The sequence below is a fragment of the Falco biarmicus genome, chromosome 4 (genome assembly GCF_023638135.1).
Source record: "Falco biarmicus isolate bFalBia1 chromosome 4, bFalBia1.pri, whole genome shotgun sequence".
NCBI classification, from domain to species: Eukaryota; Metazoa; Chordata; class Aves; order Falconiformes; family Falconidae; genus Falco; species Falco biarmicus.
The window spans coordinates 81,763,339-81,780,164 of NC_079291.1; positions in this window are offsets into that span (position 1 = coordinate 81,763,339).

The following is a 16,826-nucleotide window of genomic DNA, read 5'->3' on the forward strand; positions in this document are numbered from 1 at the left end:
TGCCAAGCGGACTGAGTCCTGCCCCTCTGCCAGGCATGGCTATACTCACATAGGAATTGGAGACTGATGTGAGAGGAAACCTTCCGGGTCATCCAGTTCAAGTCTCTATTAAACAGGTAACTCCTACATGCAATTCTTTTCATAAACAAACCAAACCTGATATTAAAAGTACTTTATTCCCATCAGAAGGCTGTCCCGCAGCTGCCCTGCTCTCATGAAAAGAAGACAGCTTCAAGTTTCTAGTGTAAAATCTTTCCTGGCCATCTGCCTTCAAAACAGTGTTGTCCTCTGATTTACAGTTTCTTCTCACTGCGTCTGTATAACCAGCAGCTGAAGGAACCAGGCTGACACTGCTTTGAAGGTGTGAGTTAGAGCCGCCGTTGTCCGGCTGTGTCGTAGAAGAGCATTCTGCAGCGGTGGTAGATGTTTCCATCAGACGTCCTGCTGTTCATCTGCTGATGGTCCCATCCTCAGGCTGTGGCTGCCTTTCTCCCTGCCCACAGAACCTGCCTTTTGAGTTGTATTTGATGCAAACCCTGGTGGTCTTAAGCCCAGAGAGAGCTTTAGCAGGCAGTCTTCCTTTTGGCACACAGACATGGCTAGTTCTTGAGAACACACTCAAGCAGCATCTTCCACCAGGTTCCTTTGGCCAAGGACATGTCGTAAAAGGATTTGCCTTGGCTGAGCTGAGCCAGCTACCTGGTGTCTGCCAGGGCGGTGGGGTCAGCCGGAGCATGGTGCTCTCCCCAGCTTTGCCTGCTCTTCTGACCTGGGTGGTTTTGACAGCTGGGGTCAGGGAAGTGTTAAAAAGGAGGAAGCAGCAAGAAATATCCAAAGGCAAACAGTAATAGAAAGTCCAGTTATACAAGGTACTTCAAGACTGTTGCTCCGTTATGCATTTATACATCAGCTCTGTGATACTATTTACACAACACTCAAGGACTTGGGAAGTGCAAAGATTATCACGTGCCCTGCTGAGCATGCAGGCTGATTTTTTTCATACAAAGCACCCATCCAGCACCCAACAGGAGTGGGACCCCACTGATCTCTCTGGGAAGGCTTGCCAAAAAGCGGTGAGCTAGGCAGAGAGGAAGAGGCTAGTGTCTTTGCTGGCTGGCTGATGCTGCCCTGCAGAGTGGAGAGCCGCTGCCAAAGGGATCATGTTTTATGGTGGAGAAGGGAGGAGTTTGCGTATGGATAACAACAGAAATGGCTCTGCACAGATTAGATGCTCTTAAGGAGGACTGTAAATCCCAAGTCTAGAAACCCACATAGTACAGGCAGCCGTCTTAATAGAAATGAGGATTAGAAATTAGCCGAGGTCTTTAGTGATATTTTTAGAAGGTTGCTCCTGACAGGTTAGGCTGCTGAGAACTGGAGGAAAGTGCCGAACCCTGTATTACTCAGGAAAGGATCACACAGTGCAGCATGTGATTAGAGGCTGGCTAGCTTAGCGACAAGGGGGATAGGTGGGTTAGAACTGATTCGGGAGGAATTAGCAAGGGAAATTGCTTGAGAAGCAGAATTTGATTAGGGGCAGCCAACATGGATTTATGAAAGGAAAGCTACGTGTAACTAACTTGCTGGAATCTGGGGGAGGTACCATTCCCTGGCAGCCTGCAGCGTGGTGGTTTTATACAACCTGATCTGCAAAGGGAAGGCATGGCCTTTGCCACCAGGGTGGTGACACTGGGTGAGATGGATGGGGGTCACCTCCCTCCCTTGTCTCTGCACAGTCTCTTCTGCCTCCTCTTTTCCCCTCCATCCCTTTCACTTCTTTTCTAGTGTTTTGTAGGGGAGGAGGGCTATTGCTTTTTCCTTTGTCCTGCAGTTCTGCTCTTTGTCCTTCCCTTCCTCTCCCTCCAGTCCCTGGGATTGCCTCTTGGTGGCTCTGCAGGGGTTAAACACCACCATCAACCCCACCTCCCCAGAGCCACCTGCCTTAGGACCCACACTGCATCCTAAAAGGGGAGTAAAACCCCCCTAGAGAGGATCACAGCCTTTCTCATGCCTCATGGATGCTTGCTCCTTCAAACAAGGCCCCCAAGAGTCGTTATTTTGGAGAAGGCTAGAATTGCTCTGCAGAAAACAGAAAATCCTTTGACAGCCTCAGACCTGCACACCACTGTCCTCCAGTACGGCCAGTCCAGCCTGGTGGAGGCCAACCAAAGAGGAGCAACAGCCAAGGGAGACTTGACCCAGCCAGAGGGACTGTCACGCTTCCCAGAGAAGAGAGAGAAGGTCTTCAAAGGCCTCCCCCGTCCCCTCTGTCATGGCAGCTCTAATTGCATGGCTGGAGAAAGTTCTTGCTGCTGTTCAATGCCATGGCTGACCTGATGGAAAACCCAAATGGGACAGCCCATGGGCAGCTTTGCTTCCTCCTGCACTGCCAGCCTGCGAGGGCAGGGGGACGTTTGTGGGATGTTAGGGGATGACTATCCCACATCGCTGCCAGCTACAGACATGGATGGGGACCCAGGGGTGTGGCAGGCTCCATTCTATCTCTCGAGGCAGGGTCTGTCCCCTTCCCACCCAGGTGTGTTATAACAGGCAGCACAGCACAGAGATGCCCATGGCTGAGAAAGCCAGGTACAATCCACCTCCTCTCTGTCTTGTGTGCCCCAAACTCCTCCCAGCACTATCCAGAAGACACAGACAAGTCCCCTGTCCCTGGGGTTCCGAGGGCCACCCCATCACGCATGGTCCTCCTGCACCAGCTGGCAGCATCCAGCTTGCTGCTCCAGCTGAGAGTCACCTCTGCATTAACATTCCAGTGACTCCAGCTCACATTTGCCTCTTCCAGGCCTCTGAACTCCAGTCCTATCGTCCTGCCTTTCAGCTCTTAATTTCGTACCAGGCTCTTAAAACTGAATTTTATTTTTATTGCGATGACCCTGTGGTGCTGCCAGATCCCTCTGTGGAGGAGACGTGACATCTCCATTACATAGCTCAGATAAGTGTCTTAAAGAGACCACACACAAAGGAACCTAATGGTACCTATTTTTATTAGGTTTATTACAGGAGGGGAAGTAAAGCAGTCCGATCTCCCCACAGGATACTCCGTTAACAGCAGCAGACAGAGGAGAGATCTGTGGAGGCGGATCAGTTTTCCAAGAATATTAGCTACTGCTGCTCTAAAATTAGAGTCTAGGGAGAGCAGACAGGTTGACATAATTGAAAGGGCTGTCTGATGGGATGACATAGTTAAACGAGCCCATGATCAGCTTTAGAGTGACAGCTCAGCGACTTCTTCTAATCCCCAAAGGAGCACTGAGTTGCGAGGCTGTGATTTAACTAGTCCTGGATCTTATCTTGTGATGATGTCAATATTATTAGAACCCGTTTCTAAAGAGATGCCTCCAAAATCACTGTACATGAACCGACTGGTTTTACAGGCACGATTCTTCTGCAACTTCACCATGCAAAGCCTATAGTCGATACAAACACTCCCCTGCTGCCCTTACACACCTGATCCTGTCCCCATGGGCTGGGCTACAGGGGCAGACCCAGAAACAGGATTAAGAACCTCATTTCAGGATAGAGCTGAAAAATGTCCTTGAGCTTCCCGTTTTATTCAACATAATTTAATATCAAACACAAACTAACAAAGTTAGAGGTGAAATATAATAGCAGGAACCCCATAAAAAGTAACCTAATCTGTAAGATAAATAGACAACACTTTAGCCTGGGGAGATAGCAAATAAAAGAGAAATATGAGCAGAGCCATTCTAAATTCATAAGTAACTTTAAAGAGAAATAATGAAGATAAGTTCTCCAACTTTTAATGTCCTAAGATTCTTCTGAACCAAAAAAAGAGGCATTTTTAATGTTTTCCTCATACGCTTTCACAAGGTGGATGTCCCCAGCTAAATGCCCTGGCTCATTCACACACAAGCAGACACCCATAAGAAGTGGAAATGGTTTGGAGGGGCCATCCTGCAGTTCCTGATGGGGTGGGACACATCAGGGATGGAGCTCTTCTGAACCATCATGCTGTTGGAGCCTCTCAGTCGCTTTTGGTGGCCACCTCCCAATGCCTTGTTTCAGGTGCAAAACTCAGAGCATCCACTGCCTTCACAGCAACAAAGTCAGGCACAAGCCTGACTTTTATTATTTTAATTTTTTTTTAACCTTTTCTTTTTTCTTTTTTTTTTCTTTTTTTTTTTTTTTTTTGTGTGTGTGTGCCTACTTTAACTTCAAAGGCCTGGATTTTCCAAGCAGCCTAATGCATTTAGGCACCTAAATCCCATTGAGTTTCAAGTGTGTATCGGCCCTTAGGCTCCTTGGCAAATCCTTGCTAAGTGCCTAAGGGTTCATAGCCACAGCCACTGTTACGCTGCCGGATTTACACAGATACCATTATACTAGCACGAGCTCACTTCTTCAATAGAAGAGTCTCTTGTTTAAAGCCCCCTTCCTAAATGATGAAGTAAACTAGAAAGGGCCTCCTCTGATGGTTAGGTTTTTGGTGATATATACCTGTACAAGAATGTTAAATTATCTCCTTGAGTTATACTGCAAAAAAAAAAAAAGCTTTGTTTTGTAGACTGAACTTCAATTACAGACCAAGTGCTCCTAATCCCCAGCTCTTGGCCCTGCAGGGGAAACCTCAGATTTGGTGTTTTAGAGGTAAAATCCACCATATCTCCCACTGCCTCTGATTACCTGCTGTGTCTCCAACCCCCTTTTAGAGCATCCAGGCAGGATGCACTAAAAGGACCATCCTTTTAGAAAGGATGCTTTTCCTTCTTCAGTATCACTATGTACTGTACAGGAAGAAAAAAACCTCAGCAGAATCAAATAATTTGCTTTGCTCTTTGGGAATGTCCCAGCCCAAAAGGAAAGAGCACAGATGGCAGCCGAGCCGACAGTGGGACAGGTACAGAGGGCACGTAGCTCTGAAAGGCTATCTCAAAGGGTAGGAAACATTGCAACAGCCTTTCTAATAGTGGTGGAAAAATAAATCCCTTATCAGGTGATTTGTGGTCATAGATCAAACACTAATGTCTTACAATGTCAGCAGCCAATACCTAGCAGAAAACAGATTAGGGGTCTCCGTGGCAGACTTCCCTGGGATAACAACTCTTCTTTTTGTTGAGTCCATACTGCAAGCAAGTGGCACAACGGGACCCAGTCCACAGCTACCAAGCCCCACATTTCCTAGACACTACCACGACACCATCAATCAGCAAGGGAAGTTAAAGCCCAAATCCTCCCTTTTCATTGCATTGCTGGCTTGAATTAAAGCATTTCACTGAAAACTGAGACTCTGTCCTTAACTACTTCATCTGATGATGATTTAACAGCAGTGCCAAAACTCAGTGTTATCTTTATTTTTCCTTTTTTGTGTAGATAAATGGAGCCATCCTTCTTTCCCATTTTGTAGCAGTAAGAAATAAACCTGAACCCTCATCAGTGGGGTCTGGTTTATGCTGTAGGTCCAGGAGGGGATGAAACCCATTTCTGGTGCAGATGAGCAGGACTTCTGTGGTTTAGCAGGGGAAGGTGGTCGGGGGGGTCCTGGTAGAGCTCAGGAACCAGAAGGAAAAGGATAGATCCAGGGGGGAATAGCTGAGCAGGAGAGGAGACCCCTAATGCATGGATCCCACAGGGGGCAGACAGCCCTAAAGAGCTCAGTTCCAAAAGCGATGGCTCTGAGCCTGACAGCAGGAGTTCAGGTCATACCCTGCTCTGCGGCCACTGCTCGGCCAAGGGGGTAGGAGAGCATTTAGTCATTTCCCTTCTTTTCCCGAGAGCAGTCCCTCACCCACCGCTCCCAACCACCCCTTTCCCGGTGGCCTCCACCAGCCCACGGTGCAGCCACGTCCTTGGAGGCACCAGGCAGCCCTGGGAGGTGGTGGAGCACCCGCAGGGTGATGTTCCCCTTGGAAAGATGTCCATCCCATAAGGACAAGGACGCGTGACACTCGGAGCCGCGTGCCACGAGGTGGCACCATGTCACTGCTAACCCACACAGTGGGGTCACCTCGGTGGCCAAGCAGCTTCTGCAGGACCCTGCTCACCTGGCAGGCCTTGGGCCTCCAAGCAGCCCCATAGTTAAAGTCTTTTTCTTTTTTTTAGTAGCTGGGCAGCCCTCCCTTTTGTAAGGCCCAGCTGAGGGAGGAGGTGGTGCCACTGCCCTGTCCCATGGAGCATCCTCCCAACAGGACCACTCACCTGCGAGAGCCATCTGCATCTCCTGATCATCCTACAGCCAAGGGCACAAGGTTTGCAGAGCCACATTTCCCACCGGTTACAGCTCTCCTAAGGGGAGTCCTGGGCTCTTGTCCCTGCTGTCACAGTCGTTTGTTGGCACTGGGAGAGGCATTAGTGTCACGGTGGTGGTTGTGCTTGGCTGGGGTGTGCTGACATGCTGCAGGCACTGGCTGACCCCCCACCCTCCAGGGACCTGCATGCAGGAGAGCTTCTTTCTCCCACAGAGCCTGATCACGTCAAGGTAGGGAAGATTCACATAAGCCTATATCCCTGAGGAACTTTAAACTTCATACTTTGGCATGTTCAGATCACCTCCATCTTGGGAACACCAGTGCAGAAAAGAAATGCAGTGAGTGACAGTCCCCAACCCAAAGAACTTGCCCAGCATGTGGTTAGAGCCTTGATTAGGCTCCTGAGCTCCTGATTCCTGAATTACCACAGCCTGACCCAGTCCTCAGCATCCTTCAGCAAAGCCCTGTAGCTTAATGCCCTGTTCTGACCGAGGGGCAGGTACAACCCCAGGACCTGCCTGTCCTGACCACGCTGTCCTGGGCTCTGCTGACACACACCCAACAGTGGCATCAGAGGGACCAACTGCTCCGGTGCTCCATGGAAAACAAGGTGACTGCTGCACCCAGGTCACGCCTAGTGAAGGAAACACAAGTACACATTGTAGGAACCTATTAGTAGAAAATTTCTCAATGGAAGAGAGTTTCTGCACATGCTGAGGAAGCTCTGAGCAGCTCCTTCTGTTCTTGCTTTGGAACATGGACAAACCAGCCAAAAAAAGTGCACTTCTTTCCGACCAGGAAAGAGAGAACGCTGCTCAAAGGGAGCGCTCCCGCATCGGTTCCTTGTCCCTGGCAGTGCACTCAGCACTGTAATAGAGAGACTGGTAATACCTACATTATTCCTGACACAACGCTTTGCAGCTGAACAATACATTTGCCAATTCAATTTATTCAAACAAGTTCCTTGGGAAGACTGCAAAGCAAATCCAGGTGGCAATTACCGAATTCAGACTCTTCCCTGGACTCGGGGAAACAAAGGGGCAAGATATGAGAGAAATAGCGAGTTCTGCTGGAAATCCCACAACCACGGAATCCTAAGAGCTTTTAATCACGTGCTTGCTGGTATTCAGCTGAAAAATCCCTGTGTCATTGGGCAAGGAGACAGAGCAACATTGCAATTGCTCTGCTGTAGCACTTAGCACTTTGGAATATCTTTGCTACAAAAATTACATGCTTTTTTGTTTTCTTTTGAAAACACAGCAGTATCTGGGCTCCACGGCCCATTGCGGTGATGTGTAATTGGAGAAGTACATTCAATAGCTACCAAGACTGACAGTGTTGCAAGTCCCACTGTGTTGCGTACTGTCTAACCGTACTGCAGGCAGACAGGGCAGAGGTTGTCTGCGAGCTTAAATGAACCATCTAACACATCCAAAGCTTCGTTAGACACCTCCAGCCATATGCCAAAGCTCACTGGATCCCAGACCCTCTTTCCCAGCACGTCAGTGCGGACACAATCCCACAGCCCAGCACTGGTCCCTGTGCCTAGGACATAACTCCAAGAACAGCCTCCTGGATATCTGGAAGGAGAGAAAAACCTGCCGGGAGCCTCCACTTCAACTCTGGATGTGCAAGAAGGAAAGTTCTGTTGCAAAAGCACAGCTATGGAAAATTTCTTCTTTCTAGAGCCTGCAAACCCCACAGCATCAGCTTCCCACACCCTGTTCGTGGTCATGGGGTGAGCCCCCCAGATCACGCTTCATCTCCCCATCCCACTCCATCCCTCGCAGCCAGCCCCGGGGCAGCTGTAGCTCCTCTCCCACCAAAACAGTTACACCATGGATGAATTTGGCCCCAGGTGTAGAATTAGGTTAAGCCAAAAGGTGGCAGCATCTTATTCAGGATCGATTTTGCATGAATATTTCTCCTATTAGCCATTTTTCTTTTTAATCATAGAATGTAAGTTTGTAAATTACAGAGGTGGAGAGTAAATGTATTGCAACCTCTGGCAAATTGATATTTTTGCAGCAACGGTAAACTTTTTCTGATGGCAGATAATTGAAGGGAGCAAGCGTCAGATAAAATTCATAAAGATTTGGACCTATTGGAATAAGACAAATGATATTTAATGTTCAGAGTTGTAAAGTAATTACCCTGGGCTGCAATATAATAAATACATAGACACAGTAAATGGAGTTGGCTGACCAGGTGCTTTTGAAGTGGTGCTGTGCAGGGCCCTGTGGCAGCCGGGGGGATGGAGAGGGGACAGGCCCTTCAGTACAGGGGGATGCCCAGAAATGCTTTTCCTCAGGGGAAGGAAGGAGCTGCCTCCCACTCCTGCAGCAGAGCCCTGCTGCTGGGTGCGCAGCCAGGGAGCCATCATCATGCACAGCCCTTCTGCATTTCCAAAGGCAAAAGATGCTTTTGGTTACCCAGCTTCATCCATACCTCTCAGCAGTGATCAGACAGTGCATGTTCTCCAGCAAACCCACAGCCTCCTATTCTTATGGTCCAGCCAGTGAACATGGCCACTTTACATCAATCTCTTCTCCCAGCGCGCAAGAGAGCAGCCGGCAGCTGACAAAAAGGAGGGTGACCTGTTCCCTGGGGTGGTCACTGTTCTTTACCGGGGGGGACTGACCCCTGTAGGGACGGGCATCCCAACCAGAGCTTAATGCCGCTGCCACGGACCAGCAGCACACCTCCCATCTCAGAGGGAAGCTGCAGAGAGACTGTGACACTCAAACCCAGAAGGTGCTAGCCCCCACCTAGCTGCAACTCCCTTTCCACCAGCTGGGAAAGATGAGGAGATCCTTCTCTTATACTGAGGAGCCACCTTGACTCCCCTTTTATAGCCCTGCCTCGATCAGCCCTGTGATGGACCCTTCGTTTGCCAGACCATCTTCATTGCATGTAACATCTCACTGTGCTTTGAGGCATATCTAGACCTCACCAAAACCAAAACAAAACAAAACAACTAAGACAAAATGCTGGCAGTGCCCTATCCCACTTTTCAAAGCAGGATGTCAGTGCAAGCTTCCCTGGCAAGATACGTGCAGCACTAAAATGCTTTTCATGCAGGCACCTAGCATCAGCGGCTGTTTGGCAAGCACGTCCCAGCCACCCCAATGGTCAGGAAGAAAATGTGCTCAGACACACGCCGAGCTGGGAGGTCCCAACCCAGTCCTCCTTCAGGGCTCCTCAAACACCATCTCTGAGCAGCTGCTGGGAAACCATAAGCCAACAACAGGCCTTGTTCCTGCTCCACCGCCAGCCCTCCTACTGCTAATGTGCCTCTGCCCCTTTGAAGAAGTTGCTTAGAAATTCAGCAGCAATTATGCAAGCTTTAGTATTAAAAAATGCACGTGGATCTGAAAGCAAATATGAAGCTGCTGCTGTAACGCTAGCTTTAAGCTGTCTACAGTCCCTAGAAATTCTCAGTGGGATGTTTGAGAAGGATGTATATGTGTTGACAACATTAAATGATCCATGGCTCAAGGACAGAATTGAAACCATACATCTACTTCATACAGGCACTGATCACTGGGAGGGTGTTTTTCTTAAACTAACCACGGAAGGCCAGGCACCTCATCCTCCCCAGAAAGGCAGGGGCGGCTCGGGGAACAGAAGGTGCACACACGCTCCTACCACATCCCGGTGTGTAACAGAGCTCCAGTGAAAAGGGAGAGACACATGGACGCCATCAGCAGGAAAAATGTTATTGTGGCTGCACCATCTTTGAGGGAAATTGAGCATGTCACTTTGGTGCATCACCCTCTTCTCATCACCTCCCAAAGAAGCAGCGCCGCTTGCACACATCCGCGCAACATCTGGCGAGAGGGTGAGGAGGGGCAGGATGCTGCAAGAGTCACTGGGGCGAAAATTTGCCTGTTCTGTGTTACATGCCCCAGAGCACAGCCTTGGATGCCCGTGCGCCTTGGTGCTGCCTGCGGCACTGCAGCAAGCTGAGCCAGCCGCCAGCAGCCAGGGCCTCGCTCTCGAAAGCTGTAGCCTTTTCTATACGTGAAATTCCCAAGGACAAGGAAAAACTGGCAGACAACAAGGAGGATTAGGTCGTTCCCCAAGGAACACAAGAAATGCTGCAAGATTGTATTCTTGCCTGTTTCAGTGGGGTGATTAGGCAGTATTTGATGCTGGGAGGATGATTTCTGTTAGGCTATTTTGCCAGCCTTAGCCCAGCTATTAACAGTAGGTGGTGGGAAGTCATGTTTCCTGGATGCAATAAAGCCAGATTCCTTAAGGCTGCAGTCTCCTTGCCCCAAAATCCAGGCCTGCCACAGCCAGCACCCTGCCCCAGGGAAGGTCTCTCCTTGCTCCCCACCAGAGCTGGTTGCTGATGCTCTCTGGTTCCTGCTGCTTTGCAGATGCTACTGTGAGCTGCGGGGGGGGGGGAACCTCCCTCCCTGGCTCGCCTGCTACTCCAACCCCATCGCTCTGGTCCCTAACTCAGGTACTGGTTTCCATCTTTTCAACTATTACCAAACTAAAGGGTACTTCTTTGCTCCCTCGTTTACACTGAATGTTTATTTAATAAGCTGGCCAGCTTCAATTAGGTCTGTGATTACTCATAGATGACAGCTCCAGCATAACAATGTTTACTCTCAAAATGTATCTCCAAGCGTAGCCTGCGATATATTTAAGGAGAAGGTATAAATCCATGAATGTTGAAATAGCTCTACCTATGGGAGTGGAGTTTCTCTTTAAACCCAGTTGGCAGCTGGGTAAAAATCTACCAGGGATATCAACCCCTTCCCCTGGAGATTCAGTTACCCTGGCGAGAACCTCACATGGTTGAGCTCTCCAGATGTCTTTGCCTTATCACTGACATACGGAACTCCTTGCTACAGGATCTGTGTAGTCTAAAGTTTAACAGCTTTAAGTGCATTTTCTAGCCTGTGTTTGGATGAAACTCCCGGATGATTTGTTCATGAAGCACCGTGGATGGTGGCTGGAGGTGAAAACAGCAACATGGGGTCAGGTGTGTCCCTAAGGTGCTCCGGGTGCATCAGCAGGAGGATGTATTACAAAAGGAACAGCCAAAGCCAATGTCTTGACAGGGCTTTGCTTTTCAGGAAATGTCAATGGGAGTTCTGGGTCTCACTGGCTCTGAAAATTGCATTTTTTAGCCCCCAGAGTCTATTCTGGGGGTGGGGCCCAGCCTGGCTCCCCTACAAGCTTGGTACCCAAACCATTAGCTGGGCGAGAGTTACAGCACTAGGGAGTGCGGAGAGGTGGCTGTGAGGTGGCTCAGTGGCAGAGGATGGCTCTCCCTCATCCCACCATCCGCAGTCCATCCAAGGGGCCTGGACTGGCTGTGCAAAAGGGTCCCAAGCAGAGAGTCCTGCCTCTCTTGTACTACCTTATAGTGAAAACAGCTTCCATACATCCCTGCAGGTTAATCAGCTGCTTGGAGTCTAATTAGTGCCAAATGCGCTTATCAAGGAGACGCAGCTGCGTACGAAGCCGGGCACGCCAACGGCCAGGCACACCAGCCAGCATGTCCATCTCCTGCCCAGGACACAGCCTGGTCCTTCTCTGGGGTCTGCAGACCAACTGCAGCGACCCCCGTCTGGCCATCGCCCTGGGGAGGGAATGGAAAACCGAAGGTTTAGGAGGGAGAGGAAACTTCCTGGCTTTTATTCACCAAATGCTTTTGTTTCAGCCACATTTAATATCTTAGAAATTACGAGTCGCAGGGACCTGGGTGAGCCGGAGGAGAAGGCGTGATCTGTGAGGCCAATTAAGAGGACGATGGCACATAGTGAAACGGGAGCCCCTCGGGGGAGGCCAAGGTTACATAAATAAGTGTGTGAAGGAGCTGCACTGAATCTGCAGACACTCAGCCACTAGTGATGCCCCTTTGAATCTGGGAAAATTAAATATAAATAATAAATGTTTAACCACACAGCAAATAAATACAATGAGGCACCTTTAAAAATTATACTAATAAACAGCAAGCTGTTGTCCTTCTGCCCAGGGTGGCTGAGCATCTTCTGCGTATCTGAAACAAAGAACACAACAGAGGGGCTGTGTCTGGGGGGGCTGTGCTCAGCCGGATTGTCTCCACCCCCTGTCTCCCATCCCTGCCATGAACCCCAGGACAGCATGGAATAAAACACCCCACAAAACTGGAAATAAAATGGTGCCAAGCTTGCCCAGTAGAAGTCAGGGCCCCTGGGCCAGGTGCAGCTCACCTCTGCCTGTGTGATCCCAACAGACTTATTTCAGGAAGCTGGGAGCAGGATTAGGGCTTGGATCTCAGAGGAGAAGCCCAGAGCCTCCTGGTGATGATACAGATGTTCAGCGTGAGCTGTGAGGTCCCCAGAATCGCTCCGTGTCAGCACTCACTTTACAATAAGAGCTCTGCTTCTCAGCTTCCCTGTTTTACTGCTTCCTTGGAAGGGGAAAAATGAAATGGAGATATAAAAAATAAAGGGGTCATTTATAGTTAAGCACATTAGGATGGGAGCAAGAGAATAAAGCAGTAAGAATGACTCAGCCAGGGGCCTACAGGGACTTGTTCTCTGGTACTGGCACGGTCTTTACTAGGTCGCTTGAACCTTTTGCGCTCTGCTGCAGACCTCAGACCTGGGCTATATATCACCAGACTTGCCGTGGCATGCTGCAGATAAGCCCCTAACTATCCCCAAACCCAGGCTTCTCCCACTTGTGCCAGGAGTTATAGTTTATGGATGACTTTTATAGGCAGCCAGAGCAACTCGTCCAAAACCGAGGGATGCTGGGCAGTGCGGCAGAGAGCCTGTGATTAAATGCCTATCAAGTCACTTTCCTATGATGTAATTTCATTTCCTCCCAAATTCTGCAGGGAAGGAGCAGGGCAAAAGGCCTTCATTGCTGTAATTATACATTCCTGGGCAGTTTAATTATAGTCTTCAGCTTCTTAAACGCTTGCTCAATAAACCCACAGAGAGCTGCCATCCCACTATAGTTAGTTATCAGTTTCTTTTCTTCCCAACCCCTGGGATTTGGTGCCACATTTACCAGAGGTCACTGGAGCCAAAATCTCCATGGGGCTGCGCTGGCTGTCACCGGAGAGCTCATGCCAGAGCTAAATGTGTCCCTCAAGTTGGGTTGACTCAGTGGCAGCTGATGCTGGTGTTTGTATTTCTCTAGATCCGTAGCCTCTGACCAGTTTTGATGAGCCCCTGCACCAGCACTGAGCCCCCACATCTCACCAGTTTCTTAACAGCTTCAGATTCCCACTTATGAGAAACTGTAACCTGCTCTTAGCAAGAACTAGGTCCTGGACACGCCAGCCTGCGTAGGAAGAACCTTCTGCTGGTGACAAATGTCATACCCAGGGCTCAGTGCTAGCTTTGACACTTGAGCACAGTCACAAATATTCTCCAGCCTTTACATCCTTTCTCCATTTTAACTCGTGGCTTCATTAGACTAATTTGTTTCCAGGTTGGAGGATGAATAATGAGCCGCAGCCTGTGAATGCATAATTAAATTTTGATAGTGAATGTTTTCATCTAACCTTGTTTTTATTTTTATTCGCAGTACCTGAATTACAAGTTAGAGATTTAGGGCTGTAGTTTTGCCTTTGCATTAAACCCAGACCTGTACACCTACACGAGGTGCAACACCGCTCTGCCATCTCCCAGGGCAGTGCCCAATGGTGACACCATGGGGTGTCATTTCCATCAGGTCTGGTCATCAGGGATGTTAAAGGAAAAATAGTTAATAACAAAATGGCTTTTCCCCTGCCACAGTCAACACAACACACAGTCCCTGGTCTGTGTGGAGTCTGTACACTGATAACTCCTCCCCAGTGGGATGGCACATCCCAACGGCAAAGGTCACCTGGAGCATCTCGGTGGGGCCCGTGATCCTGCTGCATTTCCTAATGTGGTATCCAAACTCCATCTGCCTTTTTTTGATCCCCTCAGATGTAGTTGGCTTTACTTCTATGATTATAATACATGTCTCCAAGTTCCCCAGACTGTCCCCAGCCCCCTGTGCCCTGCAAGTGCATCCTCGGCATTACTTGGCCATTAAGGTCTCTGTGCCCTGGATCTCTCTGCTCTCCGGTGATTTTCTCCAGTCTTCCTGTTGTTCTTTTCAGTGCTGCAGGGCTTCTCTCAGGCTTTTCTGCTGATCTTTTTGGCCTCTCACTGCTCCTACCATTGTCAGGAGGGTTTTCCATAATTCCCTGTTTATGGGGGTGGTTTTAGGGATAAGAAACCAGAGCAATCACTTGGTACCTAAAGGATGCTCCACAGGCTAGGGTAGGAGCAGAGCACATCTCGCAGCCTCTGCTCCTACACCAGGTGGGAGCTGAAGTGCTGGCGTGGCAGGCGAGGAGCCCAAGCAGGTACTTAGCACAAATGTTAATAGCATCATTGTTTATACTGTAGGATTGGAAAGGGTCTCCTGGGTCATCTGGGGCATTGCCCTTCAGTAACTCAGTCCGTACTCAAACTATCCCAAGGGTATTTTTAGTCAATTCATGAATTCTTTTAGGAATTCGGCCAGCGACCTGCGTCAGCAAACGATTCTTTTGCCTAATTGACTTCAAGTTCTGCACACCCTGTTTTAATACCGCCTTTAAAGTTTGAGGGTTTTTCTTCCTCTCAGAGCATCACCCACTGCTCAATTTCAGTAGCTTTTTTTTCCTATTTCTACTTTTTTATCTGCATTACAGCTGCTTCCACAGTGCTCGCTGACAAAGCCCCTTCACTGACGAAGCCCCCTTGCCTGCAGGGCTGAACCTCTCTGTGCATGGTGAGGTGGGCTCCACCAGGCGATACTGTGCATGGACTAGACAAGGTGACAAGGGTGGGAGATGACCCAAAGGGTCACCTTTGCCCACACAAACCTCCAGCAGCAGAGCTGGAACAGTCACAGAGGCAGGCTACCTCTCAGCTCCCATCATGCTAGCTGCAGCTGAGCAGCTGTTCAGAGGGTCCCCATTCCTTGATGTCTTCAACTTTAACTACTATCAAAATAGCAACAGACACTGAAGGAAAAGGAAGAGAATTAAGAGCAGGGTGTGTTACCAATCTTTTCTCAGTCATTAGTATTCTTCTATTTAGATCTACTGCTCTGTGCCATGTCATCACTGCATTATTACTTGCAACAGAGCCAATTTTGAGCATGCCATGAACAAATTTTTTTTGAGACAAGGTTGTGGGAAAGGCAATAAAGGTACGAGTCAGGGGGCTGCTACCAACATGCATCACCCAGCTGAAGAGATTACATGCCTATGCTCACCCTTGCTGCCTGGGGTCACTGTCCCTGCAGACCTGCCTGCTGGTGGCTTGTGTGGTTGCTCCCTAATCAGCTTCATCAGAATGAGCTGAAGTTAAACATGAAGCTTTCAGAAATCTGACTTGATCCGTTCAAAGTACGTTATGGAGTACCCTCAGCAACGCACACACACACAGGTGTAACCTCCAACACGGGGTAGCATGGGGCAATAACACTTCTGCTGGCATTGGCCCCTCACTGACCTGTTATCCATCCATTTTCCTTTCCATCTTCCCTGACTTCGGTGAAAGGGCAACAACTCACACCTCCCTGTGATGCATAGCTTTGATTCAGCTGCGGACTTAGCAGAGGGGTTTACCCTGGGAATGGCTTTGGGTGTGCAACTTTTCCGTAGGAAGAGACAAGGAAGGAGGAAGCCTGGAGCAGGGAGCCTGACCTTGCTGGTCAGGCTGGAGCTTGAATGACCTACTTGAATCCTCGGGATCAGCCAGGCAGAATTTCTTTTAAATAAACTATGTGAAAGTGGAAGCTTCAGAAGACAATTTCTTTTTTTCCCAGAAATGCTACATTTTAGAGAAAAAATAACTGTAAAATGAAGATGGTCTGATTTGATGAAGTCAGCAGAGCTGTAGGCAGGACGAAGACCATGCTCTCCACATCAGTCTCCAATTCCTCATCAGAGCCAGCTGGTAAATATTTGCTTCTTCTAGTGATCAGCTGAAAGGTTCCTCAATTCCCACAGTACTATTATCTTCAAATTACTTTTATTCTGGTGAAAAGCAAAAGCCTAAATCCTGACTGTTTTTAATTGAAAACAAAGGAAAAAAAGGAAAAGGTTTTACAATAATGAAAGTGTGAACTGTAGTTTAAATAAGTACTTTCTAATTTTCTCCCAAATAGTTTGATACTTTAAAAACTCTGATGAAAGGATATTTTTGCGTAACTGTATCCTCTGTTTGGCAAATCAATCATATCAACTGGATTCACAGAGCAGAGATGGGTGGGTCTTACCCCTTCTTCCTTCTCCAGCAGAAACCAAGAACTTTGCCATGACCCATGATACAACCATAATTTAGGGTGTTTGCATGGAACCAGGCACCCCAAGGCAAACCAGGGCATGCATGACTAGAGCCAAGTGGTGCAAGCGACTCACAACATCTAGGAAAACAAACCAGGATGAGTGTGGTGCAACACTGGGACAGAGCTCAGGGAGGTCCTGGGACCTCCATCCTTGGGGGATGCTCAGCTCTACTGCACAAGGTCATGGGCAGCCTGGCTTGACTTTGAACTCAGCCTTGCCTGGAGCAGAGGTTTGACCACAGCCTTCCAAATGCTCCTTCCAAC